Source organism: Calonectris borealis, chromosome 1 (genome assembly GCF_964195595.1).
Source record: "Calonectris borealis chromosome 1, bCalBor7.hap1.2, whole genome shotgun sequence".
In the NCBI taxonomy this organism is placed as follows: Eukaryota; Metazoa; Chordata; class Aves; order Procellariiformes; family Procellariidae; genus Calonectris; species Calonectris borealis.
Window position 1 is genome coordinate 206,200,481 of NC_134312.1, and position 19,389 is coordinate 206,219,869.

General features: G+C 36.2%; 1 protein-coding gene across 1 annotated transcript in view; it reads right to left on the reverse strand.

Moving 5' to 3' along the window:
* Positions 1–19,389, reverse strand: part of CNTN5 (contactin 5) — a 742,128-nt gene that overhangs the window by 74,497 nt on the left and 648,242 nt on the right. The gene's annotated exons all lie outside the window — the stretch shown is intronic.

The following is a 19,389-nucleotide window of genomic DNA, read 5'->3' on the forward strand; positions in this document are numbered from 1 at the left end:
AATGTAAAAGAGGACTAGAAAAAATATAAAATTAATTTATATCAAAATGTGGTCAAAATATGATTTATGACATCACTACACAGTGTAGCATGGGGACGTAAATAATCTCTGCTTTTTTGTAGCTCAGCTTTTATTATTTTTTCCTTGAGTCTCGTATGATTGCAGCTCCACTACATCTCTAGGTAAGTAACCCCACTGAAACATACTCGTGAGAAATGTTGTTCAACCATTTAAATTTAGGAGTTTCAAATTTTGGCTTTGCTTACACAGTATTAATCAAAGTCCGTGAAGCTACATAGAGGTGAAAATTAAGACGTTTTTGCTGTTCTAAAATGACGAAGCCCCTGAATTTATTATATGTTAAAGCTGCAGCCCTGGAAGAGCAGTAAATAATCATTGCTGCTTTCCTGACAGAGAAGAACTAGAAGCCTAAATGGAACTCTTAGATGCTATTTAAGCCAAGTCCCGCTTGCAGATGTTGCATATCCTTTCCCAGGTTGGATGGTGGTTATGGCTCTCTCAAAGGACATGGGAGATATAGGTTGGAAGCCTTCCAGCAGGCATGAACACTGGAAACAGATAATCCTCAGCAAGTGCTTGCAGGTATCTCGTAGAAGTGGAGGAGGAGGTGAAGGAGTGTTTCCTTCTCCTGTATTGTGAAAGTAAGGTAAGACCTCTCTCTGTGTTAGAGAAAGAGTCTAAGTAGGTGGGTGGCTCTTCCCCAGCGATGGTTGGATTTCTATATATACCTCTCCAGAGAGGGCTTTCTATCTGTTAATGTGGTAACTAGCACTCCTTCTGCTGGGAGTCCCCTACTGAGGCTATGATCAGAAATCATGAGGGTACAATGTTGTGGTTTACTCTTGAGAAGTATTTAACCAGGAGTAAGGTGCTTTGATCATCCTGATTAACAGGTTTGGGTTGGGCTCTCAGCAGCCAAAAAAGGGAAGGAATTTGCTTTCTAGGTTGGATGTGTTAAAATGCAAAGCTGAATTCCCTTTGATTTAAATTAGGAGTGATTTACCAAAGGTTTAAGATTCAATAATGTGCTCAAACTAAATCACTAATATGAGACTGCATATCTTTTTTTTTTTTTCTGGAAAAAGAATAATACCCCCTATTCTCTGACTCTGTTTGTGAAAAATGGTGTTTTATTATCTAAGGTTTATAAACATTGTGGTGGAGAAAACAGAATTTCATTCCAGTGAAAAATGTACTTCTATTCACTTCAGATTGAAACCACTCACTGCTCTCAGCAGAGAGAGAAAAAAATAATAACTTCAAAAGTGAATGGGGCAGAGGAAGGACATGTCAACTCTCAAATTCCCTAGTGCAATCTGACGAGGTATGTCCCATCTTGCTCTAAACAAATATGTATCAGTATTTGAGTCATATAATTTGTCTAAAGGTAATTTTATAGAAAACATAATTATATTAAGCAAATGCCTCTGTATCAGAATTTTGAGGTTTTGGTTTTTTTTCCAACAAATAAGAAAGCGTGAAATTTTGTTATAATATGTCACACCTTTGAAGAAACAATCTGCTTTAAGAACTGACAGGGATGTAAGCTTCCTTCCTTTCCTCTTGGTGTAAGTTTTGTTTTCCTATGAGATGCTCTGTGATCAATGCTCTGAGGACATCGTATCATTATTATGACAATAGCCTTTGTAGAACAGTAATAGTTTTCATCAATATACTGTCAGCATCAGACAAAAGAAAGGACACTCCTACAGTGTTTACAAATTATAAAAGCTTATACGCAACGTAAGTCCTGATATAAAACTGTTTTTCATTCTGAGCTCAAAGGAAAAGAAAGTTAGATGCATATGGAAGATTATCTAATGAATCTTATACATATTATCAGCTACGTTTCTATTTAGCTAAAAGCTCTTGCTATCCATGAGGAAAAGAGTAATTGCTCAATCAAAGGAATTGCAAACACATTTGCCAGTGAATTATTTGGCTCAGAAATTAATACTTTCCTTAAAATGCCTAGCATTCATCTGTTCTCCCTTTTTTGTGTTTGGGAAAAAAGCCAGAGGCTGGTTATGATGGAAACTGAAATGCTTTATTTATTCACATAACACTTGCTGCACACAGCAGGAACATAGACTTCTCCTCCCTCCCTGCCAGTATCTCTCAGTCACGGAGAGACCACCTGCATAGTATGTCTACATATTTTAGTAAGAAAATACCATAGTAAAAGGTTTTTTAACTTCATAAATAAAAGGGAAGCAAAGAGAGAAGAAATGGGGTTGGGGTAGAGTTAAGGATAATTCAGGGAATTAAGGGGATAATAAGGGATCATAAGGGAAAAATTATTAATTTATTAGAAACTGAGGGAAAGATGATGATAGATGAACGGATAGAGAAAGGATGGATGAGAGATCAAGGTGGTAGTTTGGAGATTATTGTATTTAAGTATAAGAAAAACTCATTGTAATCACATAAAGGCGATAGATGTTGTCCATCCAAGGACTCTGAAAAATTGTCACATGAGCTTAGTGTCTCTGTAGAAAAGAGTTTTCATCATGGAGAAAAAGAGCATTAATGTCTTGGAGTCAATAAGCATGTTGGTTTAAGATCAATAGCAACAAAGATTTTAGCAGGAATTATTAAGGAAGAATAATCAAGATGTGACAGCAAACGGACAGGAGATAAAATTCAACATGATTTAACTAAAGTACACTGAATGAGACTAAATTGTTATAATATTTAATAAGAAGAAACATTTTCTAGGGAAAATAAATACAGATTTGATCTTTCATGGGTTTCAAGCATGATTTTCATGCTGAAATTCACATGACTGGTTAAACAGGTTTAATACAGAAATTTAAGATGGTTAAGAAACTGGTTGAACAGAAGAAAAAAATTAACTTTTTTGAAACAGAAATAGTTCTTTGTACTATTATCTTATTTTTCATAATGACCAGGATACAAAAAGAAGGTTGCTAGAAATTTGATGAAATAAACAGTTCATTGACACAGCAAGATCAGCATATCAAACAGGAGGGCTTTGATGACTCTGAGCACCAAACTCATAGAAAAGTAGTGAATGTGGATGTGAACTAACAGTACTGTGCAGCAAAGGCAAATGCAACCCTACAATATATCAGATACCAACCTGCAGCTCGTTATGGAAGTATTAATACATAAGGTGCTGAAGAAATACAATATGGAATATAGGACAATTTTGATCATCAGTATTCAGAAAGATTAATTCTAATAGAGCTGGCACTTAAGAGGATCATCAGGATGACCAGGGAGGAAAGAAAGTCTTTTGTTCTAGAGGCTGTTTGTAAAATGAAAGCTAAAGTGTCTGCATGTGAGATGAGTTTCAATTTTACATGTTAATTCATGGATCTCGTCAGTAGTTACTGGAACAGTTTAGATGTCTCATTCACATTGTAGATATCTACACTCAGATATCTCAACCTGGAACTGAATCTCACCCTCAAATCTTGATTTAGTTCCCCAGAGATAAGTGCCTGTTATGACCTGACATCATTTGAGGGACAAAATCCCAGCTGCTGTTCACATGAAGAGCGTCACTTGGAAATTAATTTCCCCATTGTCCCCACTTGCTGTGGCTTTGGTTTGTAAAATGAAGCAGTCTGAGCACAAGAACTTCAGCTGATACTAAACTGGGAGAGATGCTTGATGAGTGCATTGTTCTTCAGCTGCAAATATGCATCCAGTCTATGGAATGGGACTAGAACTATTCCAAAGAGAAACTCAGAATTAGGCAGTATGGACAGTGTCATCTTTTTGCTGCTCCTATTGATCCGTACTACCTGCTTATATAGAAATAGCCATAAGGTATCCAAGACACCTACACAGGGCTGACAAATGTAACACAAGACCTATGAGAGAACTTAACTGTTTACAGAACAAACACAGACGTTTACAGCAAGTGTCAGTGTGTCTTTTTGAAGTCTAGGTGTGAGTCAGGATGACACTGTAGGACTCTCAAAGGGCAGCAGGAGTTTGTGTGGGGGTAGCTGACTCAAGCCCATAGTGTAATGTTAGAGACAGTCTAAAGAATTAAGGGATATAAAGTCTGCTAATGGTGGTGGTGGTGAGCACCAAGTGTGATGCTGGTCTTTGAACTTAAACATCTGCTTTCTCATAAATCAATTAACCACAAGCTTCACTGCATACTGTATGCCCATGAACCTAAAAAACCCAACAAATTAATAATGAAAAGACCTAAATTGAAATTGAATGTGAATTTCTAAGTGTATTTGGTATCTGCGTGTATATATTTTCCCACTATGATTTTATCTGAAATAGTGCAGCTGTTGGATGCCCAGCTTGCAGTGCCTGTGGTTTTCTTCTCTAGAATATCAGCAAGTTTGAAAATACATATTAGTAGCATTTCTATAATGTCAATTTTGCTAATGGCAGCATAACCCAGTAAACCAGAAGCATGAATGAGAGTGTAAATTTTCTTCTTTAAGGCTTCAGGATTGGACTTAGATTGACATTGGAAAGCTGCAAAATACTTAGTAATCACAGTTTTTGGACAATATTTCCAAGTTATTATTTTCACTACGTAAAAATATTTGCAATCTATTCAAAGCTATTGTTCAGCAGTAACAATTAAGATTGGAAACATTCTTATTACATTTGTTTAGACAAAAATTCATTAGCTCGCACAGATCAGTCATTTCATCAATTTTGTTCTTTTACCAATAAAGTATGTACCAGGGAGAGTGAGATCCCTGATAAAGAATGTGCTGTTTTATCTAGAAGGATGAAAGTTCATACTTTGAACTTTCTGCTGATGTGAACAGAAAGGTCTTCTCTGAGACCAAGTGTCTGTTGAGATGCTGATGGATGGAAATTAGCCTCATAGGAAATGCTGGATCTTTGCTTGTAGATGGTGCCTTCTCTTAATCAGTGTTGACTGACAGGTAAGGAAAAGTGCTGGTGGAGATGAACAGGGTGGAAGATCCCAACAAATGTGAGGTTCCTTTAGGCTCCATGGGATTTAGAGGAGAGGACTGAGTAGAATACGATATTTAAGAGTTGCTCATATGGGGAGTTTGGCAGGATTTTAAGGAAGTATCCTTTATTTTACAGTATTTTGATTAAAAAGTAGCAAGCTTTTTCCTTCCTGCTGTTTCATGCACAGAGAATTTCTGACAGTGGCCGTAATCTTTGACCTTATTTTGAGGGGAAGGATAAAGAAGTAGGAAGTACAGTCATCATTGTTTTGGTATAAAAAAGGGAGGTCTTCTGCCTGCCATGTTGTTGTGATTATTTTCCCTTTGATTAATTCTTAAGGATAAATGAAGTGTATTAGTAGTCCAGATACTTTTACTGCTCCACTGTCTTATTATATTAATATCTGGTACCACCCACCATGGAAGTTCTCAGGTATTATTTACAGCCAGTAGAGGACATACTGGTTTAGATGGTGGAAATTCTTAGCTCTCTTTATCACCAGGGACAGTTTTACCTTGACCCACTAGGGCCAGGATGTGCATTTGTTCTTCCTATTATGTAAAATCAGTGAGCAGAGACTTCCATCAAGATTAAGGTAATGAGAAGGGGAAACTGATTTTCATTCTGTTGCATCATTCATAGCGAATTCTCACAAACAGATGTCTTGATGCTGTGGCTAGAAATTAAAAATTCTGCGACGGACACTGGAGTCTGGATGCTGATGGAGCTGAGCAGTTGAGGCAGCAAAAGTTACAATTGCTACACAACCTTCGGGATTTTACTGAGGACTTGTAGCAGAGATCTTAATAGAAATGAATGCCAGACAGCTTACACTTGGAGCTTTATGTTCTTTAAATAACAATGACAGAGTAAGAAAAAATAGAAGTCAATTGTGTGGCCATTTTTGGTGGGGAGGAAGAATTAGCAATGAGTACTTTGGTTGGGCTATACACACTTTTATCTTTCTCTGTTTTCAATTCATATTTTTAATAAAGTCAGTTTTGATAGGACTTTAGAAAAATAATCACAGCAATCAGGAAGCATTACAGTTAGTTAAAAGCTTTGTAAACTTTAACACCTAGTAACTGGGTAAAAGAAAAGTGTAAGTTATTGGAGTGGTTAAAAATATTTCCCCTGCTTTTCTCATTGGGGTCTATAACTAGGTGTATGAAATTGGTTTGTGTGCATGTTGGAAATAAGAACTTTAAAGATGCAAACGGAGAGAAACTGCACTAACTCATTTAGCCTGTGGCCACTCACAGTGTTCTGATCTGAGCAATCTGTCATTTCACATTATCTTGGGTATAGGATTTGTCAGTACAAGGAATCGGGACAAGTATTGGTAAATAGTTGAAACCTTTATTTCTCCTTGATTGTCTGTGGTCTCTCTCATTTCCCCTTGCTTTCTCTTGTTCCTTCATAATAGATGTACAAGCCTCTAACTCTCACAGAAAATGGATATGAGTTATTGTTATAGTAAAGTCACTTAAGTAAGCAGAATGCCATCTACTTTATATACATTTTTTGTATTATCACCCTAGACAGAGTCCTTTTTTTAAAATGTTGTTGACCTAATTAGAAACAAGACTATGTTTGGCCCAGTCTCTTGGCAAAACACAAAATTCTTTGGATTTTCTTCACTTCAGATTTTCGAACATTTATAATGGTGCAATTCCTGCGTGTGATATCTCAGGTCATCGGAATATGTTAAGATTTATCATTAATGCACTGCAAACTACTTCCAGCTCTATTTAAGCTAATCTATGCAAACTGTCTTAGGGCAGTTTTTTTCAAAGGAGCCACAACCAGGCCTCTCATTTTGTCCTTGCTGTTTGCTGCACAGTAACATTTGTGCATGAAAATACACAGCTCTCACTGGTGCAAATGGTGCCCACACATGTAAATATAATTTCAAGTGACACTAAAAGTCAGTTTTTGCTAACAAATGTAGCTTCTTTTCTACGCACAGGGAATAAATATGATTTCTGCAGTGTTGCTGAGCAGCAAAGGCTGGAAACTACCGATATTTCAGAATTAACATGGTCTCTTGGAGTGCTTTTTTCTTTGTACGAGTAGGCTGGTCATTATTGGTTTTAACAGTGCTTTGTATTAATGACTTTATTCAGACTATACTTAAGCACATAGTTTGCTTTAAAGACTCCGTTAATAACATTAATGTCAATGATGATATAAAGGATCTAAAATTTAAGCATCTGCTAAGGTATTAAACTGAATCAGAGCCTAACTGTAAATGGAATAGAGATTCAAATCAATAATCTATTACCTACAGAAATTAAACAAACAAGAAGACTTTAAAATTATTTTAGATTTTCACTGGAACACTCAAGTAAGAGAGATCAGTTGGTACATTTTGAAAATTTAACATCACTTTGCTAATTGGTACTTTGCCATTCTGCTCAAATATTTTGTCCCAAAATGTGTTTGGTCTTGTGTAAAGAAGAAAAACTGGAAGAATTCCTCAGAAGATATCTCAGGGTAAGTGTCCTGGAGGGTAGGAAAGGCCATTTAAGGTCTTTTCTACTCTGCATTTTAGTCCAAAAGTTCTTTTAAAAGCTTTTATAAAATATATTTGGTTTAGGACAATATATCTCTAAACAAGCTGAAATGACTCTAAAATGATTAAAATATACTTTTATATTTTTTACAATCCATATTGTACTCGATCCATTTAAAATTGAAATCTATTTTAAGATTTTAATATTTTTAATAATTAAATTTATTTCCTCTTTTTTACACACTATTTCAATGTCAGAAATATTCTGCTACTTAGAAAAGGTTCCTACATTTCAAGCAGAAGACTTTTATCGCAATAATTTTTTCCATGTTCCTAAGTGACAGCAATGAATTATTAACTTAGTCTATTTTCCTCAGAAGCTTTAGAAATAATAAAGTGCTTGTAGGACTTCATAATTCCCTCAGGAAAAGAAAAATACATGGGAATACTTTAGTTACTTTAAGATATTTCCATGTTTACTTATTAGCTAGAAAAGCAACTTTAGTACTTGAAGGCAGACTTGGTATGTAAGAGGTAAAATTCAAATAGACCAGGTGCTCAAGGGGGCAGATCTTTAGCCAGTGTAAAATGACATAATTTCATTCAACTACATGGATCTATTTTGATTGATACTAGGTGAAGACACAGCTCAAAACAGTCAAACTATGTATGCTTGAAGTGTTAACATTAACTTCAGCAATATAATATGAACAGCAGAAACTTTAATTTCATTGAAATGAGATTCTTGTAAATTTAAGACTGTTAATTAGATGTTTACATGGGAAGTTTTCATATGCTCAGGGCAGCAGTCACCTAGCTAAAGCATTATTATTGTAAGCTCTGTAATGAAGTCCAGTCAGATGGAACCTGCTTTCCAACGTTGATTCATGTTCTATAGCAACACTACTAGAATATTAACTGCAAGTGGTATTTCCATGTAACATAGTAATGAACTTTAATCTTTTCCACCTCTCTGAAAAATTATTTTGTTAGAGATACTGTTAGTGCTTTCACGTGAATAGAGGAGTTGGTAGATGAGGACAATTGACCACTTTTGCATTAGACCCCTGCTCTCAGAACAAAAAAAAAAAAAAGAGAAGAAAACAATGTAGTTTGTAATAAATTAATATGCATTGTTTAAGACCACCCTGATGGATCTGTTTTCTGCTTTTTAGTGCTCTCTCCCTTGCATACATAGACAGTCAGTTATTTAAGTGTCACTGGGAGCTGAATGCCATAATTCCAAGCAAGATGGCAAGGTACCAGCAGCCAAAGTAGCTGCCAACTGCTTGCAAGGGAGGCTGACAGCTGAGAGTCAAATCAGCAAGAGGACTGTGAATCTGTCCAAATTAGCCAGCATGGAGGTCTGAAAAGGATTCAGGCTTAAATACATGCTTTCTATGTCCCATTGATATAACGCATCAAAGAAACCCAAAAATATGCATTTTCTTGTCTGTCATTTCTAGAAATAGATGCTAGAAGGAGATGAATCTGCTCACAGTATGTGAGGGCTGAGATCATTGTAATGATCTACTGATACATGCTGTTAGTGTATCGTTCTGTTAATTTCTTACTGAATGTCTTTGAATTTGAGTGCGTTTTGCAAAACTCTGGTTTCAACCATCTCATATGTGTAATCTTAGTGTAGTTCAAAGATGGGACAGATGAAGGTGGTAACAGCTGCCACACCCTCAAGATCAAACTGACTCTGTTGTCAACTGGAGAAACTCTAATTATATTTGTATCATACGGTAGGTACTACTAGATCCTGAAAGAATGAAGACTGATTGCTTTCATCAATCCCCTGCCTCTGGAAGAGTGTGCAAAGTCTGCACTTACTGCATGTTTGCCCAGATAGAAACTCTTTGAGGGTTACTGCATTAGAACGATGAACATTTTGCTTAGATCAAGAGCTACAAGTTCTTCGTTCGTTGTTTAGAAATTTCTTTATAAGATGCAATGGTCCACAGATCTGCTGACCTTCTAACCACTTTTGTTGTGAAATGGCCCCTATTTTCTCCCCTTCTAATAACTGAAAGGTCTCAGTTGGAGTACAGCCTAGTTTGACACACTGTTTTTATGAAAGATACAGATCTAGAGGGGATAGAGTAAAGAGAGAGAGTAAAAGAGTTTTTTAGCACAAAATGACTTCTGAAAATGGGAAAGGAATAATTTGATCATGTTAGGTTTAGATTATTTTAGCTGTTGAAATAAATTTCCTGAGATGTTTGTGGAATTGTCAACATTGAGAAGCTTGGTAGACTATATGTAACAAAAACGGCATAGATTAGTATAGCGATATAAATGATAGAATAGTATAATTGGTCCTGCTTTGTAGTAAGAGGTCCCTGCCAGCTCTCTGGTTATTCAAATCAGAGATCACCATGCTGTGAGCAATAAGGGGCAGTCCTTACTTGTTTTCTCAGTTCTGCAATAATTCTGAGTTTACCCTTGGAAACTCCAGCACTTCTTTTTTCTACCATCTTAATTGACAGTTAGATCCAGCGGGAAAGATCTAAATAATCTGTCACTACGTCCAGAAAGAAAAAAAAGGATAGAGGCAAAAAGCTGTCTCATGGCTCCATTTTCACTCCAGACTACTTCACACCTTTAGTCAGGAACTTCTAAGTGGAGAAATCTCTGTGATAGAACAAACTTCACAAAAAAAGTGAGAAGTGGATGTGCACACCTGACAAGCAAGCTTCCCTCTCTAGTCCCATGATGCTGCCCTAGTCTAAGTCTGTGATATAGTGACCTTAGCTATAGATTTCTACATCGTTTGCAACCAAACACTTCCTGAACACACCCCAACAAGTGGTTTGCTTAAAAGTCAGTGCCCCTTGTGAACAAGAGGTTGTTTATTAAGATATTGGTGTAAGCTGAGGATTCAGAAACCTCCATTATGAATAGCGGTGCAGGCTAACGGCTGTACTGTTTCTGCAGCACATACAAAATTGTCACAGGAACATTTGATCTGTAAGACAGCTTTTCTAGAATACTACCTTGTTTCTTATCATTGACAATTCTTTCTAATTATGTTTCTCTTTTGATAGTAAACCCATAGGTTAATGATTATGCTGACAGGGTCTTGCAATGTTTAAACTTTTACGAGGAGTTAGAAAAATGTATCTAACTAAACTGTAAAGCTGACTGAGCTACATCAGCTTTCTTACATTTTGTGAAAGAACCAGTCTGACCTGTGGATGCAGACATCTTGCAGGAAGGAGAGACAATCAGTTCCGTGGAGATGCAGTTTAAAAACATTGGCTCAGCTCATTCTAGACTGTAGGAATTGTAAATGGGATTTTGACCATAATGGACTAGGATCTTATTGACACCAGTTTTCAGGTCAGTTGAGTTAATTTTGTGTTCTGGAAGAGAATCCGGTACTATGGCTGGAAAACTAGGTAAAACAAGATTTTTTTTTTTTTCTGGTGTCACAAGGTGAAATAGTCTTTTAACTGGGAAAAGGCAGTTAAAGAGACACGTGTTCCCTTCAGAGAACTGTATTGCCACTAATACTAAGGGTGAAAAGGGTACAAAGTTCTTACTGACAAACAATCTATTGGTTAGGGTTGTTTGAACCTTAAAAGCTTTAGTTTACTTTGGAATACCTTACACTTTAGCCACTACTCAAAAGATTTTTATTACAAGTTGTAATAACAGTTCAGTAGGAGGTGCTTCTCTTTAAAACTGACATATCTATCTACAGCTGTATCACTATGCATGAAAGAGAACAGATGGAATTACCCCGGTGACATAAATTATGTGCAATAGAGCATAAGAGACAATAATAATGATAGAAGGAAAAAAATTCAGTGACTGTATCTGTGCTACTCTGCCAGGCTGCTCCCAAAGACGGTTCTTGTTTTAGACTGGGGTGCCCCATCATGCAGAATGAGATTGTCATACAGGTCTTTGGGAGAAACATTCTATGTGAAAAATAGGGTGCCCTCAGGCTCAGCCCATTTTGCTTTATGTACAAACCATCCATGCACAGCCTCTACCTCCTGTCTCTCAATGTCTGTATTGCTTTTGCAATGATGGCAAGTTGTGATAGTCACACACTCTGGAGAGGACTAGGGAGCCAGCAAGAACCAGTGAGAAGCACTTAGGGACAAGATGCAATTGCTAATGTGATGCTGGATGCCCACATCATTTCAAGGATTTGTATTGCTCTTGCATTGCTCTTGCTGCTGCCAGCCACAAGCTCTCTAATGGATGCGATGTAGTGTCCCTGAGCTCATATTTATTTATCATGGTAAGTCTGGGTACACATCATTACATCCCACTGGTGAGACCATATACTCCCAGATGATATAGATGATCAGTTGTGGATTGCTAATTTCAAGATATAAACTGTCATGGTTGAGGTGCCACACTACCACGTTGGAGAGGATCCCATATTGGTCTAGAGGCAGCAGTAAATTGTTCTGTGGTATCAGCTGTGTCACACCTACAGACTGGTGGCACAGCAGCTGTGTGATCATTCTAAGGTCTCTGCTGCTGTAATTGTAATGGAAAACTCTAATGCCGAAAACTGGCTTTGGTTTGCTATTTGAGAGAGTCTCAAAGCAGCCTTGGGGCATTCATGTGGCACACGGCTCCAAGACTTCCTGGCTCTCTTCACACCAATAAAAAAAAAAAGCCTCAATAAATATACATCTTCTCTCACCAGCACTGAAACAAGAACATGATACTTCTTCAGTGACATAATCTTCCCTATTTTCCTAAATTTTATTTGCTTTCTTCAACCTTTTTTTTCTCCTCAATCTTTCTTCCCTAAATCTCTTTTCCTGTACAAAACAGCATGCTATGGCCTTCTTAACTGTTGCCCCACCTCTCTTTTTCCCTAACCTTACCTATGAAGTATATTATCAATGACATTGGCATGGAGCTAGGAACATAGACTATAGAAAATAGGATGAAAAAGTTACTGTGTCGCTGGGGATAACCCACTGCCAGATATGCAGTTGTGTCATATAATTATACAGATAGACTAATCACAAAAACCTATTTTATAAGTTTACATAACTGTAGCAAGCTTCCTTCTCAGGATGGCAGAGAGGAGTACTGAATCAACAGAGACCTCTCTGTTCACTATATAACCACAGCTCACTTTTGCACACAGAATTATTTTCTATAGCCATTCAAAATTACTTTGTAATGACTTTACTTGTATAGTCTGAATCTATTAGACCAGGTGACTACTTCCCAGGGACCTGGCAAGACTAAACTAAGTATCTAAAGCCAGTAGTGTGAATATATCCTTAAAGCAGATAGTGACAGATGGTATCAGTTTTGCCTGTCATTTTGTAGTCACTATGTCGGTATGTCTCTTTCACTGTCTTCTAAGGTCTGGGAACAGACACAGTCGGGGATCAGAGGCGATGAAAAGAAAGCTTTTTTTCCTAGGGATACAGAGAGGACTACATACAGAGTTACTTGAAACCTGATGAAAGATTGCTGAACTAAGAGCAAACCTGAACGGAAGGATGAGCCTTCCAAGGACAGAGTGGATGGGGATAATCTGTTTACAGCTTCACTTTTCTGTTATCAAGTTTGCTTAATTTAAAAAATGTTCCTTGATTTTATTGGACTTCTAAGAAAACATAGCTCCTGTGCTTCAAAGATTTTTGGTGCTTTAGGGATGCTCACTTTGATGAAAAGTTGCAGACAAATCCTTAAAACTCTGGTTGACTCATGCTCCTGTCACACCTATGTGCATTCCTGCTGAACCAAGATTACACTTGTAACCTCATCCATCATTTTTTCCCTAATTTTTGAGTGTTTGAACTTGGAACCTTTGCAGTGCTCTTCACATAGTTGCTTGGATATGTTTATAGCATTATTTATGAACTGCACAAAAGTAGAAGAATGTAAACAAAGAAAGCAAATGATCTTTCTTTTAATTCAAGATTTCATAGCTTCTTCCAGGGACAATCAGCAAAAGCAAAGACCTTTTTTGTAAGATGATTTTATTTACTGCTTTTATTGAAAGTGGAAACCTAAGCTGCAATTAGAAGCAGGGATGCAGAAAGGAACACATTAAGATGGAGTCTTTGCTACAAGGATCAAGTGAAAATGTCCCTTTGAGAATGGGATGTAGTTTAGAACCTGAGAAAAAAGGGGGGATTGACCTTGATAAAGCTTAACATGTGATACCCAGAAATATCTGTATATTCCAGGTGCTGCTTGACAGGTTCCAAGATCAAATATGGACTTTTATTTATGGACATTTATAAAGCACTCTAACCTCTGGGCTTATCTTTATTGTGGAGGTATTTGGATTTATAACTGCAAATATTGAATCTAATGAGATTCCTACTCAAATACAAACTGTTAATATGAATTGAGAGATATTTGAGCTAAAGCAAATTAGCTCAATTCAGCATTTTTTTATAACTCAGTAACATTACCTTTTTGAAGTCCTCTACCACTAATCTTCTACAGCTATCCCTCATACTCAAAAAAGCGGCCTTTCAATACTTAAAGGGGGCTTATAAGAAAAATGGGGACAGACTTTTTATTTTAATACGGCTTGTAGTGATAGGACAAGGGGTAATAGTTTTAAACTAAAAGAGGATAGATTCAGACTAGATATAAGGAAATTTTTTACAATGAGGGAGGTGAAACACTGGAACAGGTTACCCAGAGATGTGGTAGATGCCCCACCCCTGGAAACATTCAAGGTCAGGTTGGTTGGGGCTCTGAGCAACCTGATTTAGTTGAAGATAGAATCATAGAATCATTTAGGTTGGAAAAGACCTTTAAGATCATCGAGTCCAATGGTAAACAATAGTTGGATGATGTCCCTGTTCATTGCAGGGGGGTTGGACTAGATGACCTTTAAAGGTCCCTTCCAACCCAAACCATTCTATGATTCTATGATTCTATGAAAATAGGAATAATTAGTGGAAAATAAGAAAAGACACTTAATTTAATGAAAATGTAAAGGGCCATGGGTTTTGTCTCACACAAAAGGAGACGCAACAAATGCAGAATCAATGCTCAGCAATTTGAGTGTAGCTACTTTTGTAATCCAAGCAGGGAAGACACGTTCTATGTCTATAGTCTGTAGCAGAACAAATGGACAGCCTGCCTCTTCAGTTGTTCAGCAGTGACACAAGCAGTAGATAAATCATTTTGTTAATCAGATGGACCTACTGCTAAACATGAAATAAGTATGGATTTGCAGTAATTATCCTTGCAAAGGGGACATAAATTATCACTGTACTTGTGTGAAGAGTTTGGGACCTCTGAGTCGTTTATGAACCATTGACTGCTCTTTCACAGATTACTATTTCTACCTAATTGGCATTTGCATCTAAAAGCTTTTCTTGGTCAGGCTGGAATTAGTTGTATTTATAATTTGTCTCTCCACATTTGATATTTATTTAATCAAAAAACTAGCAATTGTCTAAATTACTAAGCATGTCTTACCTCAAGGCTTGATGACTGTTAAACAAAGGAATTCATTGAGAGGGAGATTATTGCCATCCTTGCAAAGATATGCAAATAGCAGTGAAGGCACAAGAAAACTTTCTTATTACTTTCTAAGCAGTTTATTGCAAGGACCAGGCACTTTCATGAGTTTTGCATGGGGAGGACAGCAGATATTAGAAATAATGGAGAAGAACAATTTGGGATGGAGAAGGTGACAGAGATTTGTCTGCATCCTGTGCTTCCTCAGGAGGAATTCCAGCTCTTTTCTGAACTACTGTAAAATTTGGGCACTGTGATTCAAAAGTCACAATCAGGTTGTCAACTAAGAAGAGTATGAATGGCTAAGTAGTGTTGAAATTGTCAAAGAATAAAGTACTACACACTGAAGCCCTTAGGCAATGTTATAACAAAAAAAAAAAACAAAACACAAAGGGTGAGGTGAAAGGTTCGTGTTCACTTTGACTATAAAAGAACCTTATAGCTGCAAGCTAATATCACATCTTCTACAATTATTTTCATCTCAAAGTGAGAATGTTTATGTTGTTGATATTATACATCATTATAAACTCAAAGCCCAAAGTTCACCAGAAAGCAAGTTTTTTTGAATCAAGATATAGGTTTAATCCCATCAGACATTTTTCTGATCTCGTTTCACATCTGACAGTTTGAAGATACAGTGTTTGAGATCTTGATCAGGCTCAGCTATGCTTTAATTCTTATAATTGTGTGATCACTCGAGTGTTTTATTTCCTCTTCTTTTTTAGGTTGGCTTTAATGCAATTCTATTTTTTCCTTTTAAAGATGAAATCATCTAACTCTAAGAATACTTACAGAAGGCTAGTCTTTCCTGGAACACACATTAATGACAAACCTTTGCTTCTGCTTTGCCTATAGAAATCTAACCAGGCTGTAGGCAGCACAGAAGCCTAACAGACCACTGGAGACATTCATTTCCATGTTCGTCTTTTGGGGTAGATACATTGTGAAGGAAATTTTTGGCTGATGCTCTGCCTGAATTTCAAACTCAATCAGAATTCAGTAGCCCACTACTTGCTTGTTCGTTATCACAAGAAAAATGTAGACCAACAAGAAATTCTTGGATGCAACATGGCCTTGCACCATATTCTTAGCTGTGACGGTACAAGTGTGTGTTTAAAATATGAATTATACTGGTTTTCTTTCCATGTGTGTGACAATTTGCATGACAGAAAAAGAGACAATATTCTAGGATAATATTAATATTCTGGTACTGGATAATTAAGGTTTAGATGATATTCAAGTATTGTAGAGATAGTATTCTCGTAGCTAACTCCATAGGATTAGCCACGGTTGTGGAAGGTTCAAATTTGCTACAGGATGTTATTTTTTTTCCCCCCAGATTTCCAGAATTCCATTGGTTTTGAAAAAATTTTGAGCATATTTCAAGCTGAATATGTCAAAAAACAGTTTTAATATTCAACTTTCTACATAACTAAACATATAAAAAATGTAAAATATCTATGTTCTGGAACACTCTAAGACCTAAAGTACAGTTTGTGCATTCAGTCAAAGTACTCACTGTGAGAACAACATGAATGGAAAAGAATAAAGTTTGTGATCAAAGATAGGGACTGTAAAAATTAATTTGATAGGTTTTATCTGACCAAGCTTTATAGCAAATCACAAAATCGACTTACAAATAAATAATGCCAAACATCACCTCCTCCCCTTTATAACTTATTTTACAGATCAATATTCCTATGTACGGAAATTTGTTTGAATAATTCATAGCTGCTTGAACAGAAATGTTTAAGTGTTATTGGAGTATTATTTTCATGTTCAAAAGGTTGCCTATTGGGCAAAAATCACCATCTTCATCAGAAAATATCAAATATTAGAAATTTAAAAGGATTCCATTTAGATTAAGTCTGTGTTCATCGAGATTTACAGATTGAGTCTTGTTTCATACAAGGCAATATGCCTTTCTCTGAGTACTTTATTACAGAATTACCATTTTCATCTTTGTAAATGCCCAATGAATTAATCACTATGTCTAAACAATTAATATCTTGGCAATTAAATAATGACTTGCATTTCACTGTATGTTACACTAGTTCTTGGTCTTCATGTTGGGACACTAGCCATGAGATTTCATTTCATTTGATTTAATTAGTAGGAAACTGTTAAAATGAAATTCACAAATGCAGAAATTCAATTTAAAGGTTCATATGCCTGACTGAAGACAGCTAAGACATAGATAACTGCACTTGAAAACAGATCTGCTTAAAATGGAAACAGGGGGAATTGCTAAAAATACCTCACAAAGCAGGGGTATATTTAATCCAAATTTACTATTTTCAGCTCTGGAACTTACAGAGGAACTGTGTATTTTTTTTAACAGATGAAACAACTGTTTCTAATTCCTAGTGTCACTGGAGCTTACTCTGTCATTCCACAATCACTCTGGATAATTTTCCACCATAATTTTGAACGAGATGAAGAATGGGCATTTCCATCCAATTAGCCAAAACTCAATATTAAGAGTTTATAACAGTCCTATGTTTTTATTGGCTTTCCAATGGCATGGGAGGACAGACTACTTAATTCACACAAAGTTTACTGAGACTTCAATTTTTTTTTTTAAACAATTCTGAATCAGCAGGTTGCTTTTGTGCTGGCTTCAGTGTTTTCTTACATAGCCTTCACGTGTTTGATTTCAGAACAAGCAATATAAAAATGGATTTACTTTCTTGTAAGTCACAGCCACAGGAGGAGCTTCTGCAAAGCCACAAAATTTCACCAGTGTAGGGGACAATGCTTCCACAGTGTAGGCTCTATCACTTTCCTGTGCATTTGACAGACCTTCTAATCTTAACAGAATAGGTTTGAACTCTCTGCATATAAGGAGTGAAATTACTCATGTATCACAGCACAGACATTTGGATATATACATGTATTATTTAAAATCGATATGTTAACATAAAACAAAAAATATTTAATTTTAACATACTAATAGAATTTTTCCCTAATGCATGCTTTTCAGATTTGATGTAAGATTAAGAGGGAAGTCTTCTCAATAATAGCTGAAATATCTTAATTCATGAATGTAATAACTACTTCCAATTTTTCTTTTATCTACCTGTCTTTGACACAGACACTTTCTCAGTTTCAAACTGGTAAAACACTGACAGTTAAACCACTGGCATAACATCACTTTTTCATCACTACAACAACAAGTTCAATATTATAGTTCTGTTATAAGAGAGCTTGATATGCAAGACGTCTGCAAGATGTACAATGAAGATGCAGTCAAAATGAAGCACTGTGGGTAGCACAGTGGTAACACATTTACCTGAATGCTATAGACTGCTCTGTGGCTCTCTCTGGAACTGGACAATCTATGAATATAAAAATCTAATTCTGTGTTGTTGTCATAGACACTTGATTACTTTTGATATTACAGAAAACTCTGCTTCCTGCCCCCATAGAATTTCTTTTTTAATTTCTAACTAAGAGAATTCCTTAACGTTACTTGTAGGAGGAAATGTAAAATATTTCCCCTTTGACCTTGCCCATTCTCTCAACGCTGATACCATTACACCTATAGTTCAACCAGACCACATGCATGGCATCCTGCTTCCATTTAATCGTCTTGATATTAGAACTTGAACTCAGTGCATATGCCCTGGAAAAACTACTGATGGAAAAACATGATCTTCGTGTTCTTTATTGTCTTTCTATCAAATAGATAGCCCTGTGAATGTAGCTCAAATATTTTTTGTAATCCATCATGTGGTAACTATGGCAGCACCTGGTTCTATTTAACCATGGCTTCTTGTAATAACTATTAATCTTAAACAATTCAACAGCTGATCAACATGCAGAGACCCATGAATTTGGAAAACAAAAAAGACAAAACTCTTGTAGTAGCTGGCTGTAGATTTAGAACATCTGAAGAAAGTAATCCCAAAACTTTATTTGATTTTCAACTGTATTCGTTGCTAACAAAAGATAGTTCTTTTTGTTTCCCTTGCCTTATTTCTATTCTTAAACCTTCATTGTGCAGCAGCTCTGGATTAAGAATTCAGTCATGCAATAACTAAGAATGTCCCACAATACTTTCATAAGTAGCTGTTAAAAATATATTGGTTTTTCTTAGTTTTCTTTTAATTAGTGTGTTATAGTAACATAAAAAGCCATCCATTTTCTCATTTAAACAAACAAAACCTTATGCACGTGATTATAAAAAGAAGGAAGATAGAGATGGGGTTTACTGTCATTTCTAGTTTTAAATATTTGTGATTAATGCACATATATGAGGTGTCTTCATATAAATAGAAATAAATTTCTACATTTATTAAACATATATTTTATCTCTATAAAGCATGGAAGCATTTTGATTCCAAAGCAGCTGTCTAGTTCAAGCTCAAAATAAGAGGAAAAGAAAAAGTTGCCTCCAGCATTCCAATGTCTTCAGTGCACAGATGAATAAGAGCTGT